We start from the raw sequence: 17,341 nt of genomic DNA, 5'->3' as shown, positions 1-17,341 counted from the left end.
GGGGGGACTGTAGGGATATTTCTGTATTCACACCTGAAGGTTAGGCCTCTATGATGTCACCAAGCCTGAACCATTGTTTCAAGAATCTCTCTGCAAGCAACTTTCCAGCATGAATTTTGCAAGAAGTAAGAAGAATGATGCATTATGGGGATGTACCCGAATGTTGCTATTCAAGGGCATTCATCTGTGCTTTAATAATGGGACAGTGTGAATCTTGAAGAAATTATTCTGTTCTTATCTGTCTAACGGCCCTGGGTCTTCCAGCATATATGATACTTTATACAGAAAGGCTATTCATCAAGTTCTGTTTCTGGATTGGTCCGAGGAAGTCATCTGATGAGATTCAAGAAAAGAAAGGTGCTAATTAATTAATAATTAGTTAGTCTGTGATAAGGTCCGGGGAAGCTCAGATCTGCTCACAGATGTTCTAATTGTAAACTTTTTCTTTCAATAATTAGACCTGTAAGTTACCTCGTGTGATTCTCTGCCTAAGAGATAGAAATTCGGACATTTAAAAACTGTTCTGAATTTAGCACAGATAAACGGAACTTATTGATGATGATTTATAGCCTCATCAAGGATTTTCAACACGTGTAACTTTTACAACGGTATTCCTGACGTCTTCCAGCTGACACGAAGTTTTCTCTTCTACCTAATTGTGCCGGAGAGGCTAATTAAGGGTGAGCATACGGAAATTACTTTTATTAGCTTGGGAATTAGATAGGAATCAATTATAAAGGTAAAGGGTTGAAAAGTTATCTGGGTGATAATATAATCATTTGCTAATCAGGGATTATTATTATAAGGAATAGTGTGTGTTTAACAAGAAGTTTTACTTAGTTGTCTAACCATTAGATTGTGATAATCATGTACTGAGTTTCATTTGTGTAATTAGATATTTTGAACAATATTTAGATTCTGCAGCTGGCTTGTGAATTATATTTTTCTATTTTCATAATAAAGATATTTCTCATTAGCCTGGGTTTGTGTCGTATAATTAGACCATGATATTTGAACTTGAATAAAAGGTTATGGTTTTCTCTAGACCACTTAACAGAAACGTAACGTGTTTATAATACTGCTAAGTGAACCATAAATCCTTCTACAGTCCTGCCATTTTTCTCCTCTCCTCTCCCATGGTCTGGCATCTCTCTCTTTCCCTCACCCTTCACCCTTCCCGCAATCTGGCATTACTCTCCTCTCTTTCCCACAGTCTAGAATATCTCTCTCCCCTACTTCCCTTCCATTGCCTGGTCTGGCATCTCTCTCCCCCTTCTTCCATCACCCTTCTCTGGAATCTGACATCTCTCCCTTCCTTGAGTCACCTCTTCTCAGTGTAACATTTCTCCCTCCTTTCTGCCCCTTGCAGTGCAACATCTCCCCTTCCCCCCTGGTCTGCGTTTCCCCCTGTTCTCATCTCTTCCCCACCCCTACCCCTAGGTTAACTTAAAACAGCTCCAGGGGGCTTTGCAGTCTAGGGATCGCTTCCCCTTCTGTCCATTTCTCTCCCTCCCCTCTCCTTCCTGGACTTCTTTCAAAATTGAAATCTTCTTTTTCAGAGGGGCCCTGGCATGGCAGCGATTCTCACAGACTGCTGGTGCTGCCCCGAAGCTTTCTCTTTGCTGTGAGCTGCCCTGGCAGAAACAGGAAGTTGCATCAGAGGGAGGTGGATTGCAGCAGGTGGAAAATTTCGAGGCAGCACCAGTAGCCTGCGAGAATGGTTGCCTCACCGAGGCCCTCTGGAAAATAAGATTTTTGAAAGGAGACTGGGAAGGCAGTGGCATATAATTAAACTCTGGAATAAACACATTAAAGCATCTTTATCTTGAAGAAATACAAAGAACACAAATAAAGTGGACTGAGGAATTATATATTCTGATGAAGTCTCCAATAATCCAGTTAAATTTAAAGTATCAGCTTCTTCAATTCTAACTAATGAACTATGACAATTTTTTTAATGGAACAGGAATGTAATATATCTTATTCAAAGGGGGTAACCCCAAGTCTTCATATTTAAAGAGTTCTTTAAGAAATCTATAAAACATATCTTTAGAGCTTGTGTCATAGAACATGGAAAGTTCAAGAGTCTTAATTTCAAAATTCTTGAGTAGTTTTCAAAGTTCTCAATCTTCCTGTATAATATTATTTTTTACAGCCAAGCCTGTTGAAATGAAAGAGCGTTTATTCCACTCAATCTGTAATACCTTTTAATCATTGTAAACCGCATAGAACTTCATGGTCCTGCGGTATATAAACTGTTATTATTATTATTTTGAGAAAAAGTAGATTGTAATGATTTCACCTGTTGAATCTGGTCAGAAAGATCATCCACAGTTGTTCTTACAGCAATAAGGTCCTTCTCCAGTTTCAAACTTTCCTGGAGTCTTGAAGAACTGCAGGCAAGACAACTGAACATACTTAATAAATAGATTCCAGAACCTGCCATATGGAATCCAATGTCACTGTCACTGGTTTAACAAGCAGTAGTATATAAGGTTCAGACCAACAGTCTGACCTTCCTCCATAATCCCCAGACAAGCTGCAGCCCTCTCTATATTCTGGGGCACCTCAGTTTGACCTTCTTCATCAGCATCCCGCTCAGGGGTGCCTTGTCTGGTGTTTCATCTGCCCTTGTCGACACTTGCGCTAATGGTTTGACTCTGGGGCAGAATAGGGCCTGCTGGAAAGAGCAACACTCACTCCCAAAGCTGGGGTCCTCCTTCATATTCACAGCAGCCGGTACATCCTTCGGAATACAGAAAGAAGTGATCTCTGTCTGCTGTAGATGGGGGGTTGGTAGCTAAGTGGTGAGCAGGAGTGACACCTTTCCCCGATGCTTAGGCACGATAAGATAAATGCTTAGTAAAATTACAAGCAGGAGAAAGCCACTCCACATCCTCACACTGTGTGGCAGCCATCTTGGTCTCCCACTACTGACTCGACAAGTATTGAAAAGGTCAGCCAATGGAGCCGCTAGAACTTCCCTAAGTTTCTTCAGTGCCCTCAGATGTACTCCATTTGGCCCCATTGCTTTGTTCACTTATAGTTTATCTAGCTCTTCATGAACACAGTCCTCTGAAAATCGTTCAGGGTCTACCACACCTCCATCCCTATTTCTGTTTGTCCTATGCGGTCCTGCTCCCGGCACTTCAACTGTGAACATAGAACAGAAATATTGTTACACAATTCAGTCTTATCTTTATTAGCTTATACATATTCTTCCCCTTCACCTTTGAGTCTCGCAATGCCACGTTTGCACTTCCTCCTATCACTAACTGAGAAAGAATAACTCACACAGTCCCCCTAAATCAGGGGTCTTCAAATTCAGTTCTCATGGTCCACAACCCAGCCTGGTTTTCAGGATTTCCACAATGAATATGTATGAGATCTATTTGCATGCAGTAGAAGCAGTGAATGCAAATACACCTCATATGTATTCATTGTGGAAATCCTGAAATAAGGCTGGGTTATGGGCCTCGAGGACTGGATTTGAGGACTCCTGCTCTAACTGTTATTGTTAGGTGCCATTGACCTGTGTTCGAAAATGATATCGTTTTCTTGGCAGAATTCAGAAATAGATTGTCAGGCCTTTCTTCTGCGCAGTATAAATTTGATGTTGTCGCCATTCTCACATCAAGCGCAATCCTTTGCCTCCTACACTGCCTATCTGCTCCTGCCAAGATGGATGGTACATCATCAGTCTGACATCTCCACTGAAACCTTGGGAGGCCCTGCTGGTAGTGAAAATACTGACGGCATAGCTTTCAGCTTCATGTGCAAGCCCCAGTGTTACGACAAGCCCATGTACCATGACTGGAGCTGCCCTAACTAGACTCTTTTTAATATGAGGTCTACCTTTTTGGTGTAAGTCATTTCTAAGGGTTCCTCCCATTCAGTTTTGTGCATATTATATTACTTCCATGGCTACTGGCATTAGTTTCACTGGAGATTCATGCCTTAATAAATTGACCAGAGCAGAGGGAGCTTTGTTTCCAAGGTATTACACTCACATTAATGGCATTAACACACATTAACATGATAGTGCACTAGTAAATCTGGGTCTGTGTTTGTACCTCCAGTATCTCTGCCCCTGGCATAAATCTCAGTGCTGGGATACATATGTCCCAGGCATCTAGCTCCTCGTGTGTTAGTTTAAACCAGAATATTCCAAATTAGGTTATTTTTAAAAGAAGAATAGGCCCTGACCTATTGGCTCCAATAAAGCATATTCGAGTCCTGTTACAGGGAAGTGCAAGGAAGAAATCAACATTTATGTTTAAACCTTTATGCCATAAGTTTTAGACTGGAAGCCTTTTGTAAAACACTCAGATGACTGTAGCTGAAAGGAGGTATATAAAATACAAAATGAACTTGGAAATATATAGATGAGACACTGAATGAGAGAAATTTTCCCGAGAAAGCCTTTTAGCGTTATCTGCTAACATAGGTCAAGGGTCACTAAAGTGTTAGAGAATGATGTGGGGACAAATTTTTCCCCGTCTCCATGGGAACTCATTTTCCTGTCCCGTTCCTGTGTGTTCTTTTCCTGTCCCTGCCCCATTCCTGCAAACTCCATCCTCATCTGCACAAGCCTCAAACACTTTAAGTGTTTGAGGCTTGTGCTGTTAAAGCAGAGCTTACAAAAATGGGGCAGTAACAGGGAAGGCAACGAAACTTGCAGGGATGTGGAAATTGAGCTCCTGTGGGGACGGGGAAAAACTTGTCTCCGTGTCATTCTCTAGTTTAGGTTTCTCCACTGACTTCATGGTGACTACAGATCTTTGGTTCCTTAGTAACTGGCTCAGGTGTGACAGGAGGAGCAGTGATTAGAAACTCTGGTGAGTCACTGTGTGGGTGGTAAATAGCACTAACGCAAGGCAGGGAATTCTGCCAAGTGACAGCCTGCTGACAGAAAATTGCTCTCAAACTTAAAAATCTACTCTTCAAGTGTGGAAGGAAGAAGGAGGGATAGCGAAGTTACTTACCTGTAACGGGAGTTCTCCGTGGACAGCAGGATAAGCCAGCCACACTTTTGGTGATGTCATCTACGTTCCCAATTTGGAATTGCTCTCCCAGAGCTCAGGTGAGGCTTTTTGGAGCCTCATCTGAGCATGTGCAGGTAGCCCTATATATACCTGTGCTGGCCCTCACCTGCTTGTCCATGGAGAAAGGCTTTTTGTTAAGGGAAAGGATTAAACTTGCCAATGGGTGTCTGAGCAGCAAGGTCACATTGAGTGAAACAAAGAGGAACTAAGGCAAATTTATAAGTGATGCTGCAGCTTTAATAGATGTGAAACATTGGTCCTGTCATTTTTCAGAACTGGAGCTCTCTGGATGTTTGGAATGCTAAAGATTCTGCTGGATTCACATTCTCTTTGAGAAACAACTCTTTGTATTCCGGTTTCAGGGTTAACAGATACATCATGTCATAAGGGATTGTATTCTAATGAGAAGCTGTTTAATTGAAAACTGCAAAATCGAAACATACAACACTATATGAAAGACTTTTGAATGGAAACATAAGATGTAATGTAATGTAATGTAATGTAATTTATTTCTTATATACCGCTACATCCGTTAGGTTCTAAGCGGTTTACAGAAAATATACATTAAGATTAGAAATAAGAAAGGTTCTTGAAAAATTCCTTTACTGTCCCGAAGGCTCACAATCTAACTAAAGTACCTGGAGGGTAATAGAGAAGTGAAAAGTAGAGTTAGAGGAAAAATAAAAATAAAATAAACATTTTAACAAGACAGCATTGATCTAAATACTTTGGAAGGTAGAAGAGAGGAGAAAAAGGAATAGAAGCAGAAGGGGGAGCCGTTGAACAGTAGAATTCTGGAGAAATTTAAATGATAGAAATAGAACAAAAATGAAACAAAACAATATGGGTCTTAGGATAAAGAAGAAATAAGATATATAGTTTGCAATAATAATCTAAAAAGAATCATAAAAATCATAAAATAGATTAAGAAAATCAATAAAATTAAGAACTTAGCATAATGTCATCACTGAATGGGTTGGTTTAACAAAGGCAAGCAATAGGCTTAGGAAACTATTAGTGTTTTCTTTCTTCAGGTTTACCACTTTTTTAGCTTTCTTTAGCGCTATTTCCACAGTTACTTCATCTAGATTTTGATTGCACTGCAGTTAAATGCCGGTGCCTAGTAGAAAATTGAGCTGTATTCAAGCATAGTAGCGTCTTTTGGACGCTGTCACTTCCGGGTATGACATCATCGCCCGGGAGTTTTATAACCCAGTGCAGACGCAGGGGCCATCTTTTTGAACATGGAGATGCGTTTTGGCTCCCAGCTAAAGGTATGTCATCATGGCTTTATTAAATCTTTATAAGTTGATTATTAGTCCAGTTTAATAACACAAGTTTTATTCTGGCTTTAGTTTGATTGGATTCGTTACACCCTGAGGCAGCAGACTCGTGAAACGCTGGCCACCATCGGTGTACCGATCAACAGAAGATAAGTTGAAAGTTTTTTCTTCTATCATTTAGTGCAGACAGCCCTGCTTGAGATTTTTACATTTTGGGAGTGCAATGGAGGTTTCTTGCCGGTGAGGTTACCACCCAACCACCTTTAAGCCACCATTGTGGAGGTGGGAGGGCTTTAGTCTGAGGCTTTTTCCACCATTTTTTTATGACACAACCTATATGAACCGAAGTAGCTCTGTCCATGTTTTAGATGACACCTTTTGGACTTCTCTTGTGAAAGTGTATTTTGAACATATAAGGGACTGAATGAACCAGACATGTGAAAATAGGAAATGAACCTACCCGTATACAGGCTCATTGTATTCTTTTATGCCATCTGGCTATCATTTTTCTAGAGCCTTATCATACCCTCTCCTTTCAGTCAGGGCTTAATTTCTGGGGGAATGATCTGGGAGGCAGTTTCACCACCAGAGTAGCAGAGTTGTTTGCTTCAGTACATACTCGAATATAAACTGAGATCTCGGTTTATATTTGAGTCCCCAACCGATGGCTTGTCGCTTTTGTCTTCCCCACACGATCCGATCATCGGTAGTCCATGCAAGCCCCTATCCGCTGGTAGCGAGAGACGAAAATGTGCTAGTTAGAGTAAACCCAAAAGTGAAAGCACACAATGGCACCTGTTTTCTACATTTTAATACAGTAAAACCATGGATTGCGAGTAACTTGGTGTGCGAGTGTTTTGCAAGACGAGCAAAACGTTTTATAAAATTTTAACTTGATCAATGATCATTGTTTTGCAATACGAGCATGTCAACGTGCGCCACATACAAGTACGCATAACATACTCGCATCGCATCGCTGAGCGCAGCTGAACGCAGCACAAGCATCACAACTGAGAACAATATATGTGCAACACAAGCACAACAGTATTTTGTATTAAAGTTTTTGGGTTGTGGAACGAATCGTCTGAGTTTCCATTATTTCCTAAGGGGGAATTTGCTTTGATATACGAGTGCATTGGATTACAAGGTTGTACTGTATAAGCTTTTCATGCAAAAAAAAAAACCCCAAACGTTAAGCCAATGTATGCTTCACTTCTGAGTTTGTCTGGGCAAGCGCACAAGAACCACATTTGTCATATTTTGTTGACCCCCACAGCAAGAAGTCCCCAAAGAGAAAAATTAATCAATAGATGGAGAAGATAAGAACATAAGAATAGTCTTATTGGGTCAGACCAATGGTCCATCTAGCCCAGTATCCAATCTTCACAGAGACCAATCCAAGTCACAAGTATCTGGCAAAAAAACTAAATAGGAGCAGCATTTCATGCCACCAATCCAGGACAAGCAGTGGCTTCTCCTATATCTGTCTCAATAGTAGACTATGGACTTTTCCTCCATGAATTTGTCCAAACCTTTCTTAAAACCAGCTATACTATCCACCTTTACCATAACCTCTGGCAATGTGTTCCAGAGCTTAACTATTCTCTGAGTGAAAAAATATTTGCTCTTATTGGTTTTAAAAGTATTTCCCTGTACTTTCTCTCCATGATAATCTGATAGCATCATAGAAAGTTGTTGGATATACCCTCTGGCTTGAAAAACCACAATGGTCTTTTGACATCATTAAGAATGTTTTTCAAGGAATTCTGACTCCTGGGAAAGTGAAGTCAATCTGACTTTCACATTGCCCACATTCTTTTATCTTACATTAGCCAGGTTCATGGGTATTTCTTTAAGCATGACCCTGCAGATTTTTAATCATACCAAAGGGTTTTGTGTTAGAATACAAACCACTGCATAAGAACATAAGAAACGCCTTCACCGGATCAGACCTAGGTCCATCTAGTCCGGTGACCCGCACTCGCGGAGGCCCAGTTAGGTGCTCCCTGTTGGAGACCCGGATTTCCCGTATCCCTCGATATGATTTGCAAGAAGGTGTGCATCCAACTTGAGCTTGAAACCAGAACAATAGTCTCCGTCACAACCTCCTCCGGGAGAGCATTCCAAGCGCCCACCACTCTCTGTGTGAAACAGAACTTCCTGACATTTGTCCTGAACCTGTTGCCACTCAGTTTCAGGCTATGACCTCTTGTCCGTGTCACATCTGAAAAAGTCAGTAATGCTGCTTCCTGGTCTATTTTGTCAAATCCTTTTAATATTTTAAAAGTCTCTATCATATCCCCTCGCAGTCTTCACTTTTCGAGGGTGAACAGTCCTAATTTTCTGAGGCGTTCATTGTAGCTCAAATTCTCAATACCTTTGACTAGTTTCGTGGCCCGCCTCTGCACCCTCTCCAGCAGAGTTATATCTTTCTTAAGGTACGGAGACCAGTGTTGGACACAGTATTCCAAGTGTGGTCTGAACATTGCTCTGTAAAGTGGCATTATGACGTCCTCCGATCTACTCGTGATCCCCTTCTTAATCATGCCCAACATCCTGTTTGCTTTCTTTGCCGCCGCCGCGCATTGAGCCGATAGCTTTAGGGTCCTGTCTATCAGTACCCCCAAATCCCTTTCTTGTTCGCATTTGCCTGTCACACCCAATATCCTATATTCATGTTCCTTGTTTTTCTTTCCCAGATGCATCACCTTGCATTTGTCTAGGTTAAAATTCATCTGCCACTTTTTCGCCCACTTCTCCATCTGGTTCAGATCCTTCTGCAGAACCTCGCAGTCCCTTTGAGAGTCAACCGCCCGACATAATTTTCTATCATCTGCAAACTTGATTATATTACTTGTTGTTTCCTCTTCCAGGTCATTTATAAAAATATTGAACAAGATGGGCCCAAGAACCGAGCCCTGGGGCACGCTGCTAGTCACCTTCTCCCAGTCTGAGAATTTCCCATTTATGCTTACCCTCTGCATTCTGTTCTCTAGCCATTTGCCGATCCATCTGTGCACGTCTCGTCCTATTCCATGACTTAGTAGTTTCCTCATAAGCCTTGCGTGCGGGACCTTGTCAAATGCTTTCTGGAAGTCCAAGTAAATTATGTCCACTGGATCTCCACTATCAATTTGTTTGTTCACCTTCTCAAAGAATTGAAGTAAATTTGTCAAACATGACTTCCCCTTCCTGAAGCCGTGTTGACTAGCTCTTATTAGGTTGTGATTTTCCAGGTGTTGCACAATGATATCTTTAATTAGTGCTTCAGGAACCGATGTGAGACTCACAGGTCTGTAGTTACCTGGTTTGCCTCTTGATCCTTTTTTGAAAATTGGGATGACATTTGCTATCTTCCAGTCATCTGGTATTTGCCCGGTTCTAATTGACATGTTAGCTAAGGTTTGTAATAGTTCCCCAATTTCTACCTTAAGTTCCTTTAATACTCTCGGGTGAATTCCATCCGGTCCAGGGGATTTGTCACTTTTTAGTTTGTCAATCTGAAAGCATATCATGTCCAACTCCACATTTACTGTTGCGAGGCTTTCCTCTATGCCTCCGTTGAATATCCTCCCTGTTTCTGGCATTGTTGTAGTGTCCTCATTTGTGAAGACAGAGGCAAAGAATGAATTTAACTTATCAGCAATCCGTTTGTCTTCTTTAATTGACCCTTTTCTTCCTTGGTCGTCGAAAGGGCCCACTGCCTCTCTTGCTGGTTTCTTTCCTTTTATATATCTAAAAAAGGGCTTGAAGTTTTTGGCTTCTTGCGCTATCTTTTCCTCATAGACTTTTTTGGCATCTCTTACCACTTTATGACACTTTTTCTGGTCTATTTTGTGACAGTTCCAGGCTTCCGTTGTTTTTTCCCGTTTCCATTCAGTGTTCTCTATTAGTTGGGACCACAGATATAGCCCAGTCAATCTTTGTAAAACACTAGTTATCTTGTGTCAGTTTTACTCCTGCACCTTGTTTTGTATTTGGTGAAGGTTAGTGTGTGTTAGTAATGGCAAGTGAGGAGATAGGGGATTGAGGGCCCCCCTTCTTGAATTTTCTGCTCAACATATTTAAGTGTGGCCCTGATTCTTGCTGTTGCTAGTAGGAATCCCCAAATTCCCCCAGCTGAGGACATCCTCAGAAGGCAGCCAGAACTCTCTTCCTCCAAGATCAGAAGTTGGCAGCAGCATCCTTGAGCCACTGATGCCAACAACTGAGCAATGGTTCAGAGATGCTGATGCTAACTGCCAAGCTTGGTAAAAAGGAAGTTCTGGATGCCTTTGGAAAATCTTCATCAAGCAGGGCTTGGGGGATCCTCACCAGAAATTTACATTTAGAGTTAGGAGGTACCAGGGAGAGATGGAGGGCAGGTCAAAGAGAAAATTTGGTGCCCCCTCCCCACACACACACTTTGGGCTTAGGCTTACCCAAAATTGGCTGTCTGGCAATGTTACTAGGATGAGTGAGATAGAATAATGAGACTGGAAAAAGGGGGAAAATAATGAATGGGGATATGAAGGCACTCCAACCCCATATATCAGGAAGTAGATGCCAAGGAACTTGGAAAGTTAAAGAGCAGGGTTGCCAAGTTCTAAGAAATATAGAAATATCAACATTATTGACACATTATCTTCCAAATCACTGCTTCTCTTCTTTCCCAACATTTCAAATAATCAAAATGATTACACATGTCCTATTAGCTTCACTGCCCCACATACTGTACAAATTTTGAGACTCTCTACCCATGTCCTTCTTGATGATTTGAAGTGTGCCAAGTGGCCCTTCCCTTCAATAGTTTGTAGATCCCTGTCTGAGAGGAATGTCATGTATTAAAAAAATAAATAAATAAAAGTAAACAATTGAGATAAAATGTCCTGCAGACCTAAAGCAAAGATTTGTACTTCCTGTGCAAATTTTTTTAGTTTCTCTGTTCTGGTTTTGTAAGCTAAAAGCTGCTTCAATCCCATTGGCAATCCTGATGAGGTTGCATATTCCACTACTAGTCATGAGACATGAGCCTAGAAAGTCTGGCTCTTTGCCTTTAAATTAAATGTAAATAATGCAAAATCCTGACAGATTTGTATTTGCTAATGCCTCCCACTCACCTGGAGCCAAAATGGTTAAAACTCATAAATGAGGAAAATATTTTGGTAACTGATCAGTACAGAGAGACATCAAAAACTAATCATGCCATTAGTGATATCAGTACTTTATTAAATATTTGGCAGATGATAGAACATGGCTTCCAGTTTAAAGATTTTTTAAAGACAATTTTACATATACAGAATTACCATTAATAAATCTATGAAACATGCACACATACACACACATGAGATATTGGTACCCAGTACCAATGACAGATTTCTTTGTAATACACTGAAAAGATGGCTATGGTCTGTATTGTCAATGTTTACATATTGAAATCACATGATTTGGTTATACATGTACTTGCTATATAGTTTAGCAGTGAAAATATAACCACGGACCACACATACACAAATGAAGCACAAACAAGTTGCTGCCTGTTTTCATCTTTTGCCATTCTCCATTAACCCTTTTTTATTTCTTCTGATGGGAAACCAGTAAGAGACATTTAAAAGATGAAACTGTTCTTTCCATAAATAAATAGCCATTGTTGTAAAGATTACTTGTAAAAAAAATTATTAGTTACAAATACTAGTTTGCCCAAAAATGTAAAACGACTAGGTAAAACAACATCTATTGTGTAGTTCTTTTTGACTCCCTAAAAATGAGGAATAGTTATCTTAACACAGTGTTATCCTAGGCACAGGTTTATGTATAATAAAATAATCTGGATATTTTGTGGCAGACGAATAACCAGAGAGTAATGGAATTAACACATTCATAGACTCCTTCCAGAATTTTGAGCAGGTTTAATAGTTAAAATATAACATTTTAGTAATGTAAGATGCTTTTTATCTGTTATCAATTTTAAGAAATTAATTAGATAAATTCTGCTATGTACCCATTTAACCACCCATTCAGTAATATAATACCTAGTTCTTTATAACAAATTGTTTTATGGCACTGTATATAGAACTGGTAAATGACCTAAATTTTCAGTATTTCATTCACAATGTTGGATCTCTTAGGAAGAAGACATTCATAGACTCCTTCCAGAATTTTGAGCAGGTTTAATAGTTAAAATATAACATTTTAGTAATGTAAGATGCTTTTTATCTGTTATCAATTTTAAGAAATTAATTAGATAAATTCTGCTATGTACCCATTTAACCACCCATTCAGTAATATAATACCTAGTTCTTTATAACAAATTGTTTTATGGCACTGTATACAGAACTGGTAAATGACCTAAATTTTCAGTATTTCCTTCACAATGTTGGATCTCTTAGGAAGAAGAGGAGATAGTGGATGCTGCGGATTGGCAGACTGGATAGGCCATTTGGCCTTTATCTGACGTCATGTTTCTATGTTTCACTGGCAGTGAGAGCCAAACACAGAATGGTTAAAGATAACCCTTCTGTGGGTGGCTGTGTAGTCTTGTGCAAAACTGGCAGAATTTGGAAGCACAAGTTCTAGTCTCCCACTGCTCTCAGGCAAACTGTATCCTGATAAGAACATAAGAATAGCTTTACTGAGTCAGACCAATGGTCCATCAAGCCCAGTAGCCCGTTCTCACGGTGGCCAAAACCCAAGGTGTAGCAATATTCCATGCTACCAATACAGGGCAAGCAGTGGAAGTAATTTCCACTCTCATGTCAATCCCAGCACTTAAATACAAATGATTTGCAAGGCAGTGTGGCACTCCAATCCTGAATGCCAGAAAACGCTTCTTTAGTGAGACAAGAAGGGTTGACTGGAGTAATATACTGAGATGTATAAGAGAAAGCAAGTCTGCTCAAAAATGGTGTTTTAAAGCATATTTAGTTAACAAATTGTTATGCTTTTACTGCCTTATTTGCGGATGATTCATTTCAGCAGATGGTATCATGTATTGAAAGGGCACACAATTGGATATAACATGGGAATTCCATATTTCTATAGCAGTTGTTTTTATACCCTAACAACAATAAATCTATTAATGTACTAGAAGTGATCCTGCTAGTACTCTCTGAATAGCAGAATAAATGAGCCTTATAGTCTGCATATTCATACGGAATACATAAAACTGCCCTGTGAGAACTAAAATGTTTCAAAATACACTACTACTGTTCACAGCCATGTTTATTTTATTTATTTACAGGGCATACATAAAATCTGCAATACAAACTACTGACGGATACCCAGATATTGTAGCCTTGTATATTTTTTCAGTTAAAAAGGACAAAGGGATTCATGAAGGGTATGGATTGGGTGAAGGAAATTCTTAGCATGTCCTCAGCCCTCTGATCTAACCATTAAGCTACCCCAAGATGGCAATGGGTGAATGCCTGGCTTGGTAGCATCAGCTGCTAGAACTGAACTAGCTAAGAGGAACAACACAGGTGGTACATCAAAGACAAAGGAAAAGTTCACCAAACAATATACAGATAAAACCTGAGAAGGCGCCTAATTACCAAGCTGTCTTGGCTGGTAACAAATGTTATCATATGCTAACAGAAAGAGATTTTGGATTTGGCTTACACTTTTTCAGTTGTAGCTCAGGGCAAGTTATATTCAGGTACACAGGATATTTTCCAGTGCTGTGCAGGGAACACCTATCCTATAATAGTGGCTGGATGCTCTGAATCTATTGCAGACACCTATAGTGCTGCGCCTATAAATAGAATCAACTAATATATAAATCAAAAGTACCTTTGAACACCAAATACAAAACTCTCTCTCTCTTCTATGATTATTGTACACCGCTTAATATTGATGTAAGCAGCAGTATATCAAATCTATTACATCAAATACAATTTGATTATAAAAGAGGACCACTGAACAGCACTTATCGGTGAACTCAATAGCCATTTTACCTTGTGGCTTCTTAGAACATAAGAATTGCCGCTGCTGGGTCAGACCAGTGGTCCATCGTGCCCAGCAGCCGCTCACACGGCGGCCCTTAGGTCAAAGACCAGTGCCCTAACTGAGACTAGCCTTACCTGTGTACGTTGTGGTTCAGCAGGAACTTGTCTAACTTTGTCTTGAATCCCTGGAGGGTGTTTTCCCCTATAACAGCCTCCGGAAGAGTGTTTCAGCTTTCTACCACTCTCTGGGTGAAGAACTTCCTTACGTTCGTAAGGAATCTATCCCCTTTCAACTTTAGAGAGTGCCCTCTTGTTCTCTCTACCTTGGAGAGGGTGAACAACCTGTCTTTATCCACTACGTCTATTCCCTTCATTATCTTGAATGTTTCAATCATGTCCCCTTTCAATCTCCTCTTTGCAAGGGAGAAGAGGCCCAGTTTCTCTAATCTCAGGAATAATATTGTGCTCAACTTCCAGCATACTTCAAATAGTGCTAGAGGCTAAATATTATGTCTTGAATTAAGGTTGTGGGCAGAAAATGAAGCCTTGACCAAAATTTCTGGTGCTGATTAACATAGTAAATGACAGCAGATAAAGACTTGAACGGTCCATCCAATCTACCCATTAGTTACACACCGAGCAAAATTATCTGAATTCAGAAACAGTGAAATGAATGTTAGGTATTACTAAAATCACTCTTGCTAACAGTAACACCAAATCAGTATAAGTCTAGTGAGATCTTTTATATTATATATTATAATCTTTCGTTTAATGGTGGAAAAAAGCCATAGATCCAGGCAAAAGCACCATCTGGTGTCTGTATGTGATTGCTCACAGTGCTCCTGATTTAATCCACCTACCTTCCTGTTTTATCTAAAACATCTTAATTTAACTAATATTCTTTTTCGTTTTCATTTCTTTTTCTATAACAAAGAAGGAGAAATGGAAAAAAAGTTGGGAGTACTGGCTGGACTGCTAAAAGAAAAGCAGCGTTCAAGATAAGTACAATACGTTTTGGATTATCTGACTCTGACAGCTTTTCTGGTATTTGAGTGTCACAAAATCTAGTGTAGTACACATGTAGACTGATGTAAAGAATCTTCCTGAAAAATAGATATAAAATACAACAAAATAGAAAAAAAAGAAAAGAAATGAAAACAAAAAAGAATATTAGTTAAATTAAGATGTTTTAGATAAAACAGGATGGCAGGTGGTTTTTACCAATAATTAAATCAGGAGCACAGGTGTATGCTCATAGATGCCCAGTATAAGAGGCTTCCCAGTATTCTCATCTCTCTATCTCCAGTCTAAGATTGTCCATTCCATCCTTTATTGCCCTCTCTTCCTCCTCCCTAAGCTGCCTGTCGTCATATAGCAAGCTTTGGTCCCTCCCTCCTGTTGCTATTTTTGCTGGGCCTATAGTAGTACTCAAACAGGAACGCTGTGCAAGTCTGCAGCTCTTTGCACACTGCTCTTCTAAAAGAGGAATTATCAGAAGACGTGAAGCTGGTGGAGGAAGCAGTAGCAGCAGTGTGCAGTTCTTTGCCGTTTTGCTGTTTAATTACTACTTCAGGTCCAGCAGAGAAGGCAACAGGAGGGAGGGAACAAAAAGTACATGTTAGCGAGCAGATAAGGGGCAATAGAAGATGAGAGGACGAGAGAGACAGGGGCAGTACAGGGAATAGGGTAGAGCGAGACAGGGGCAATGCTGGATGAGGGGAGAGAAGCAGGGGGGATGCCAAGTGGTTTGGGGTGAGACAGAACGATGTTGCATCCTGAAAGGGCCGAGGAGGACAGACTGGTAATGCTGGACAGAGGGGTGGAAAGACAGATGCTGGATGGCAGAGAGAGAGAGAGAGAAACAGTACTACATGGGGGGAAAAAGATGGATGGGGTAATGCTGGATGAGTGGGAGACAAAGGAAATACTATATGAGTGAAGAGAGACAGATGGGGCAAGAGAGACAGACATGAGCAATGCTGAATGGTGCAGGGAGAAGAGGGATATATATGCAAAATGCTGCATGCCACGGGCAGAGAGAGACAGACAGGGGCAATGCTGGATGGCAGGGGAAAGAGACAGAGAGAAGATGCTGGATAGTGGTGGATGCTGGATGACAGGGGTAGAGAGAGAAGATGCTGGAAGACAAGAGGGATGGGAGAAAGGAGAGTGTTAATGAATGATTGGAGAATAAGAAAAAGGAGAATTGAAGGGGCAGGGTGAGAGAAAAAGATGGAAAACAGAGTAACAAATGAGATTATAAAGAGGATAATAAGAATGAATGCAATCTCAATGGATAGAGAGAGAGATAAAAAATAGAAGAAAGCTGAAAGGTACAGATCAGAGTTGGAGCTGGATAAAGTGGAGAAGGTAAAGAATAGAAAAAAATGGCAAATGGACAAAGATAATTAAAAGACAGAAAGCAGTAACCAGTGACTGTGGTTAATGCAGTTAGAAAAATTAATGGTCAGAGAACAAAGGTAGAAAATAATTTTTTTTTTTTTTTTTTAAATTTAGAATGAAATAATATGGTAGCCATGTTAGTCCACTTTAAAGATTAATAATGGAAAATAAGATGACACACTTTTAATGGACTACAGTAGACTGTTAACTATAACTCAAGCAACCAGAAATATATACAGTATATATATATATATATATATATCAAAGAAATATTATAATATTAAAAAAAAAGAAAATAAAATCAATTAAAGTGTAAACTTAGCACTCCACACATGAGTACACCCACACTTTGCCTAACACATGCCCTGGAATAGTTTATGGTATGGCATAGTACTAGTAACTCTCAAGCAACCAGAAACTACATTTATCTAGCATCTATCAATCCCCATGGGTGCTGGTTAACTTCCCCCTCAATATTCGCGGGGGTTAGGGCCGGCCTGTGAATATTAAAAAAAACACAAATAACTTTAAGGGCCAGCTCTGACCCATCCCTACCTCCCTCCTGCATCCTGGACCATCCCTAGACCTTACCTGGTGGTCTAGCGGCGAAATGGGGCAGTATCGAACTTCCTATGCTCCTGCCCCATGCAGAGCCGTCATCAAGATGGCTGCCATGAGTTTCCGT

General features: G+C 40.2%; 1 protein-coding gene across 2 annotated transcripts in view; it reads right to left on the bottom strand.

Annotated features, from left to right (window-relative positions):
• Positions 1-1,571: 1,571 nt before the first annotated feature.
• Positions 1,572-17,341, bottom strand: part of DTNB (dystrobrevin beta) — a 420,990-nt gene continuing 405,220 nt past the window's right edge. Inside the window, exon 20 of one of the 2 annotated variants that reach the window (XM_033938255.1) lies at positions 1,572-3,153. The gene's annotated coding sequence lies outside the window, so the exon portion shown is untranslated. The remainder of the gene's footprint in view (positions 3,154-17,341) is intronic. The other variant, XM_033938250.1, reaches the window with a different exon arrangement.

This window comes from Geotrypetes seraphini, chromosome 3 (assembly GCF_902459505.1).
Source record: "Geotrypetes seraphini chromosome 3, aGeoSer1.1, whole genome shotgun sequence".
Classification (NCBI taxonomy): domain Eukaryota; kingdom Metazoa; phylum Chordata; class Amphibia; order Gymnophiona; family Dermophiidae; genus Geotrypetes; species Geotrypetes seraphini.
The sequence above is the reverse complement of the archived record's forward strand: the minus strand, read 5'-3'. Positions and strand labels throughout refer to the sequence as shown.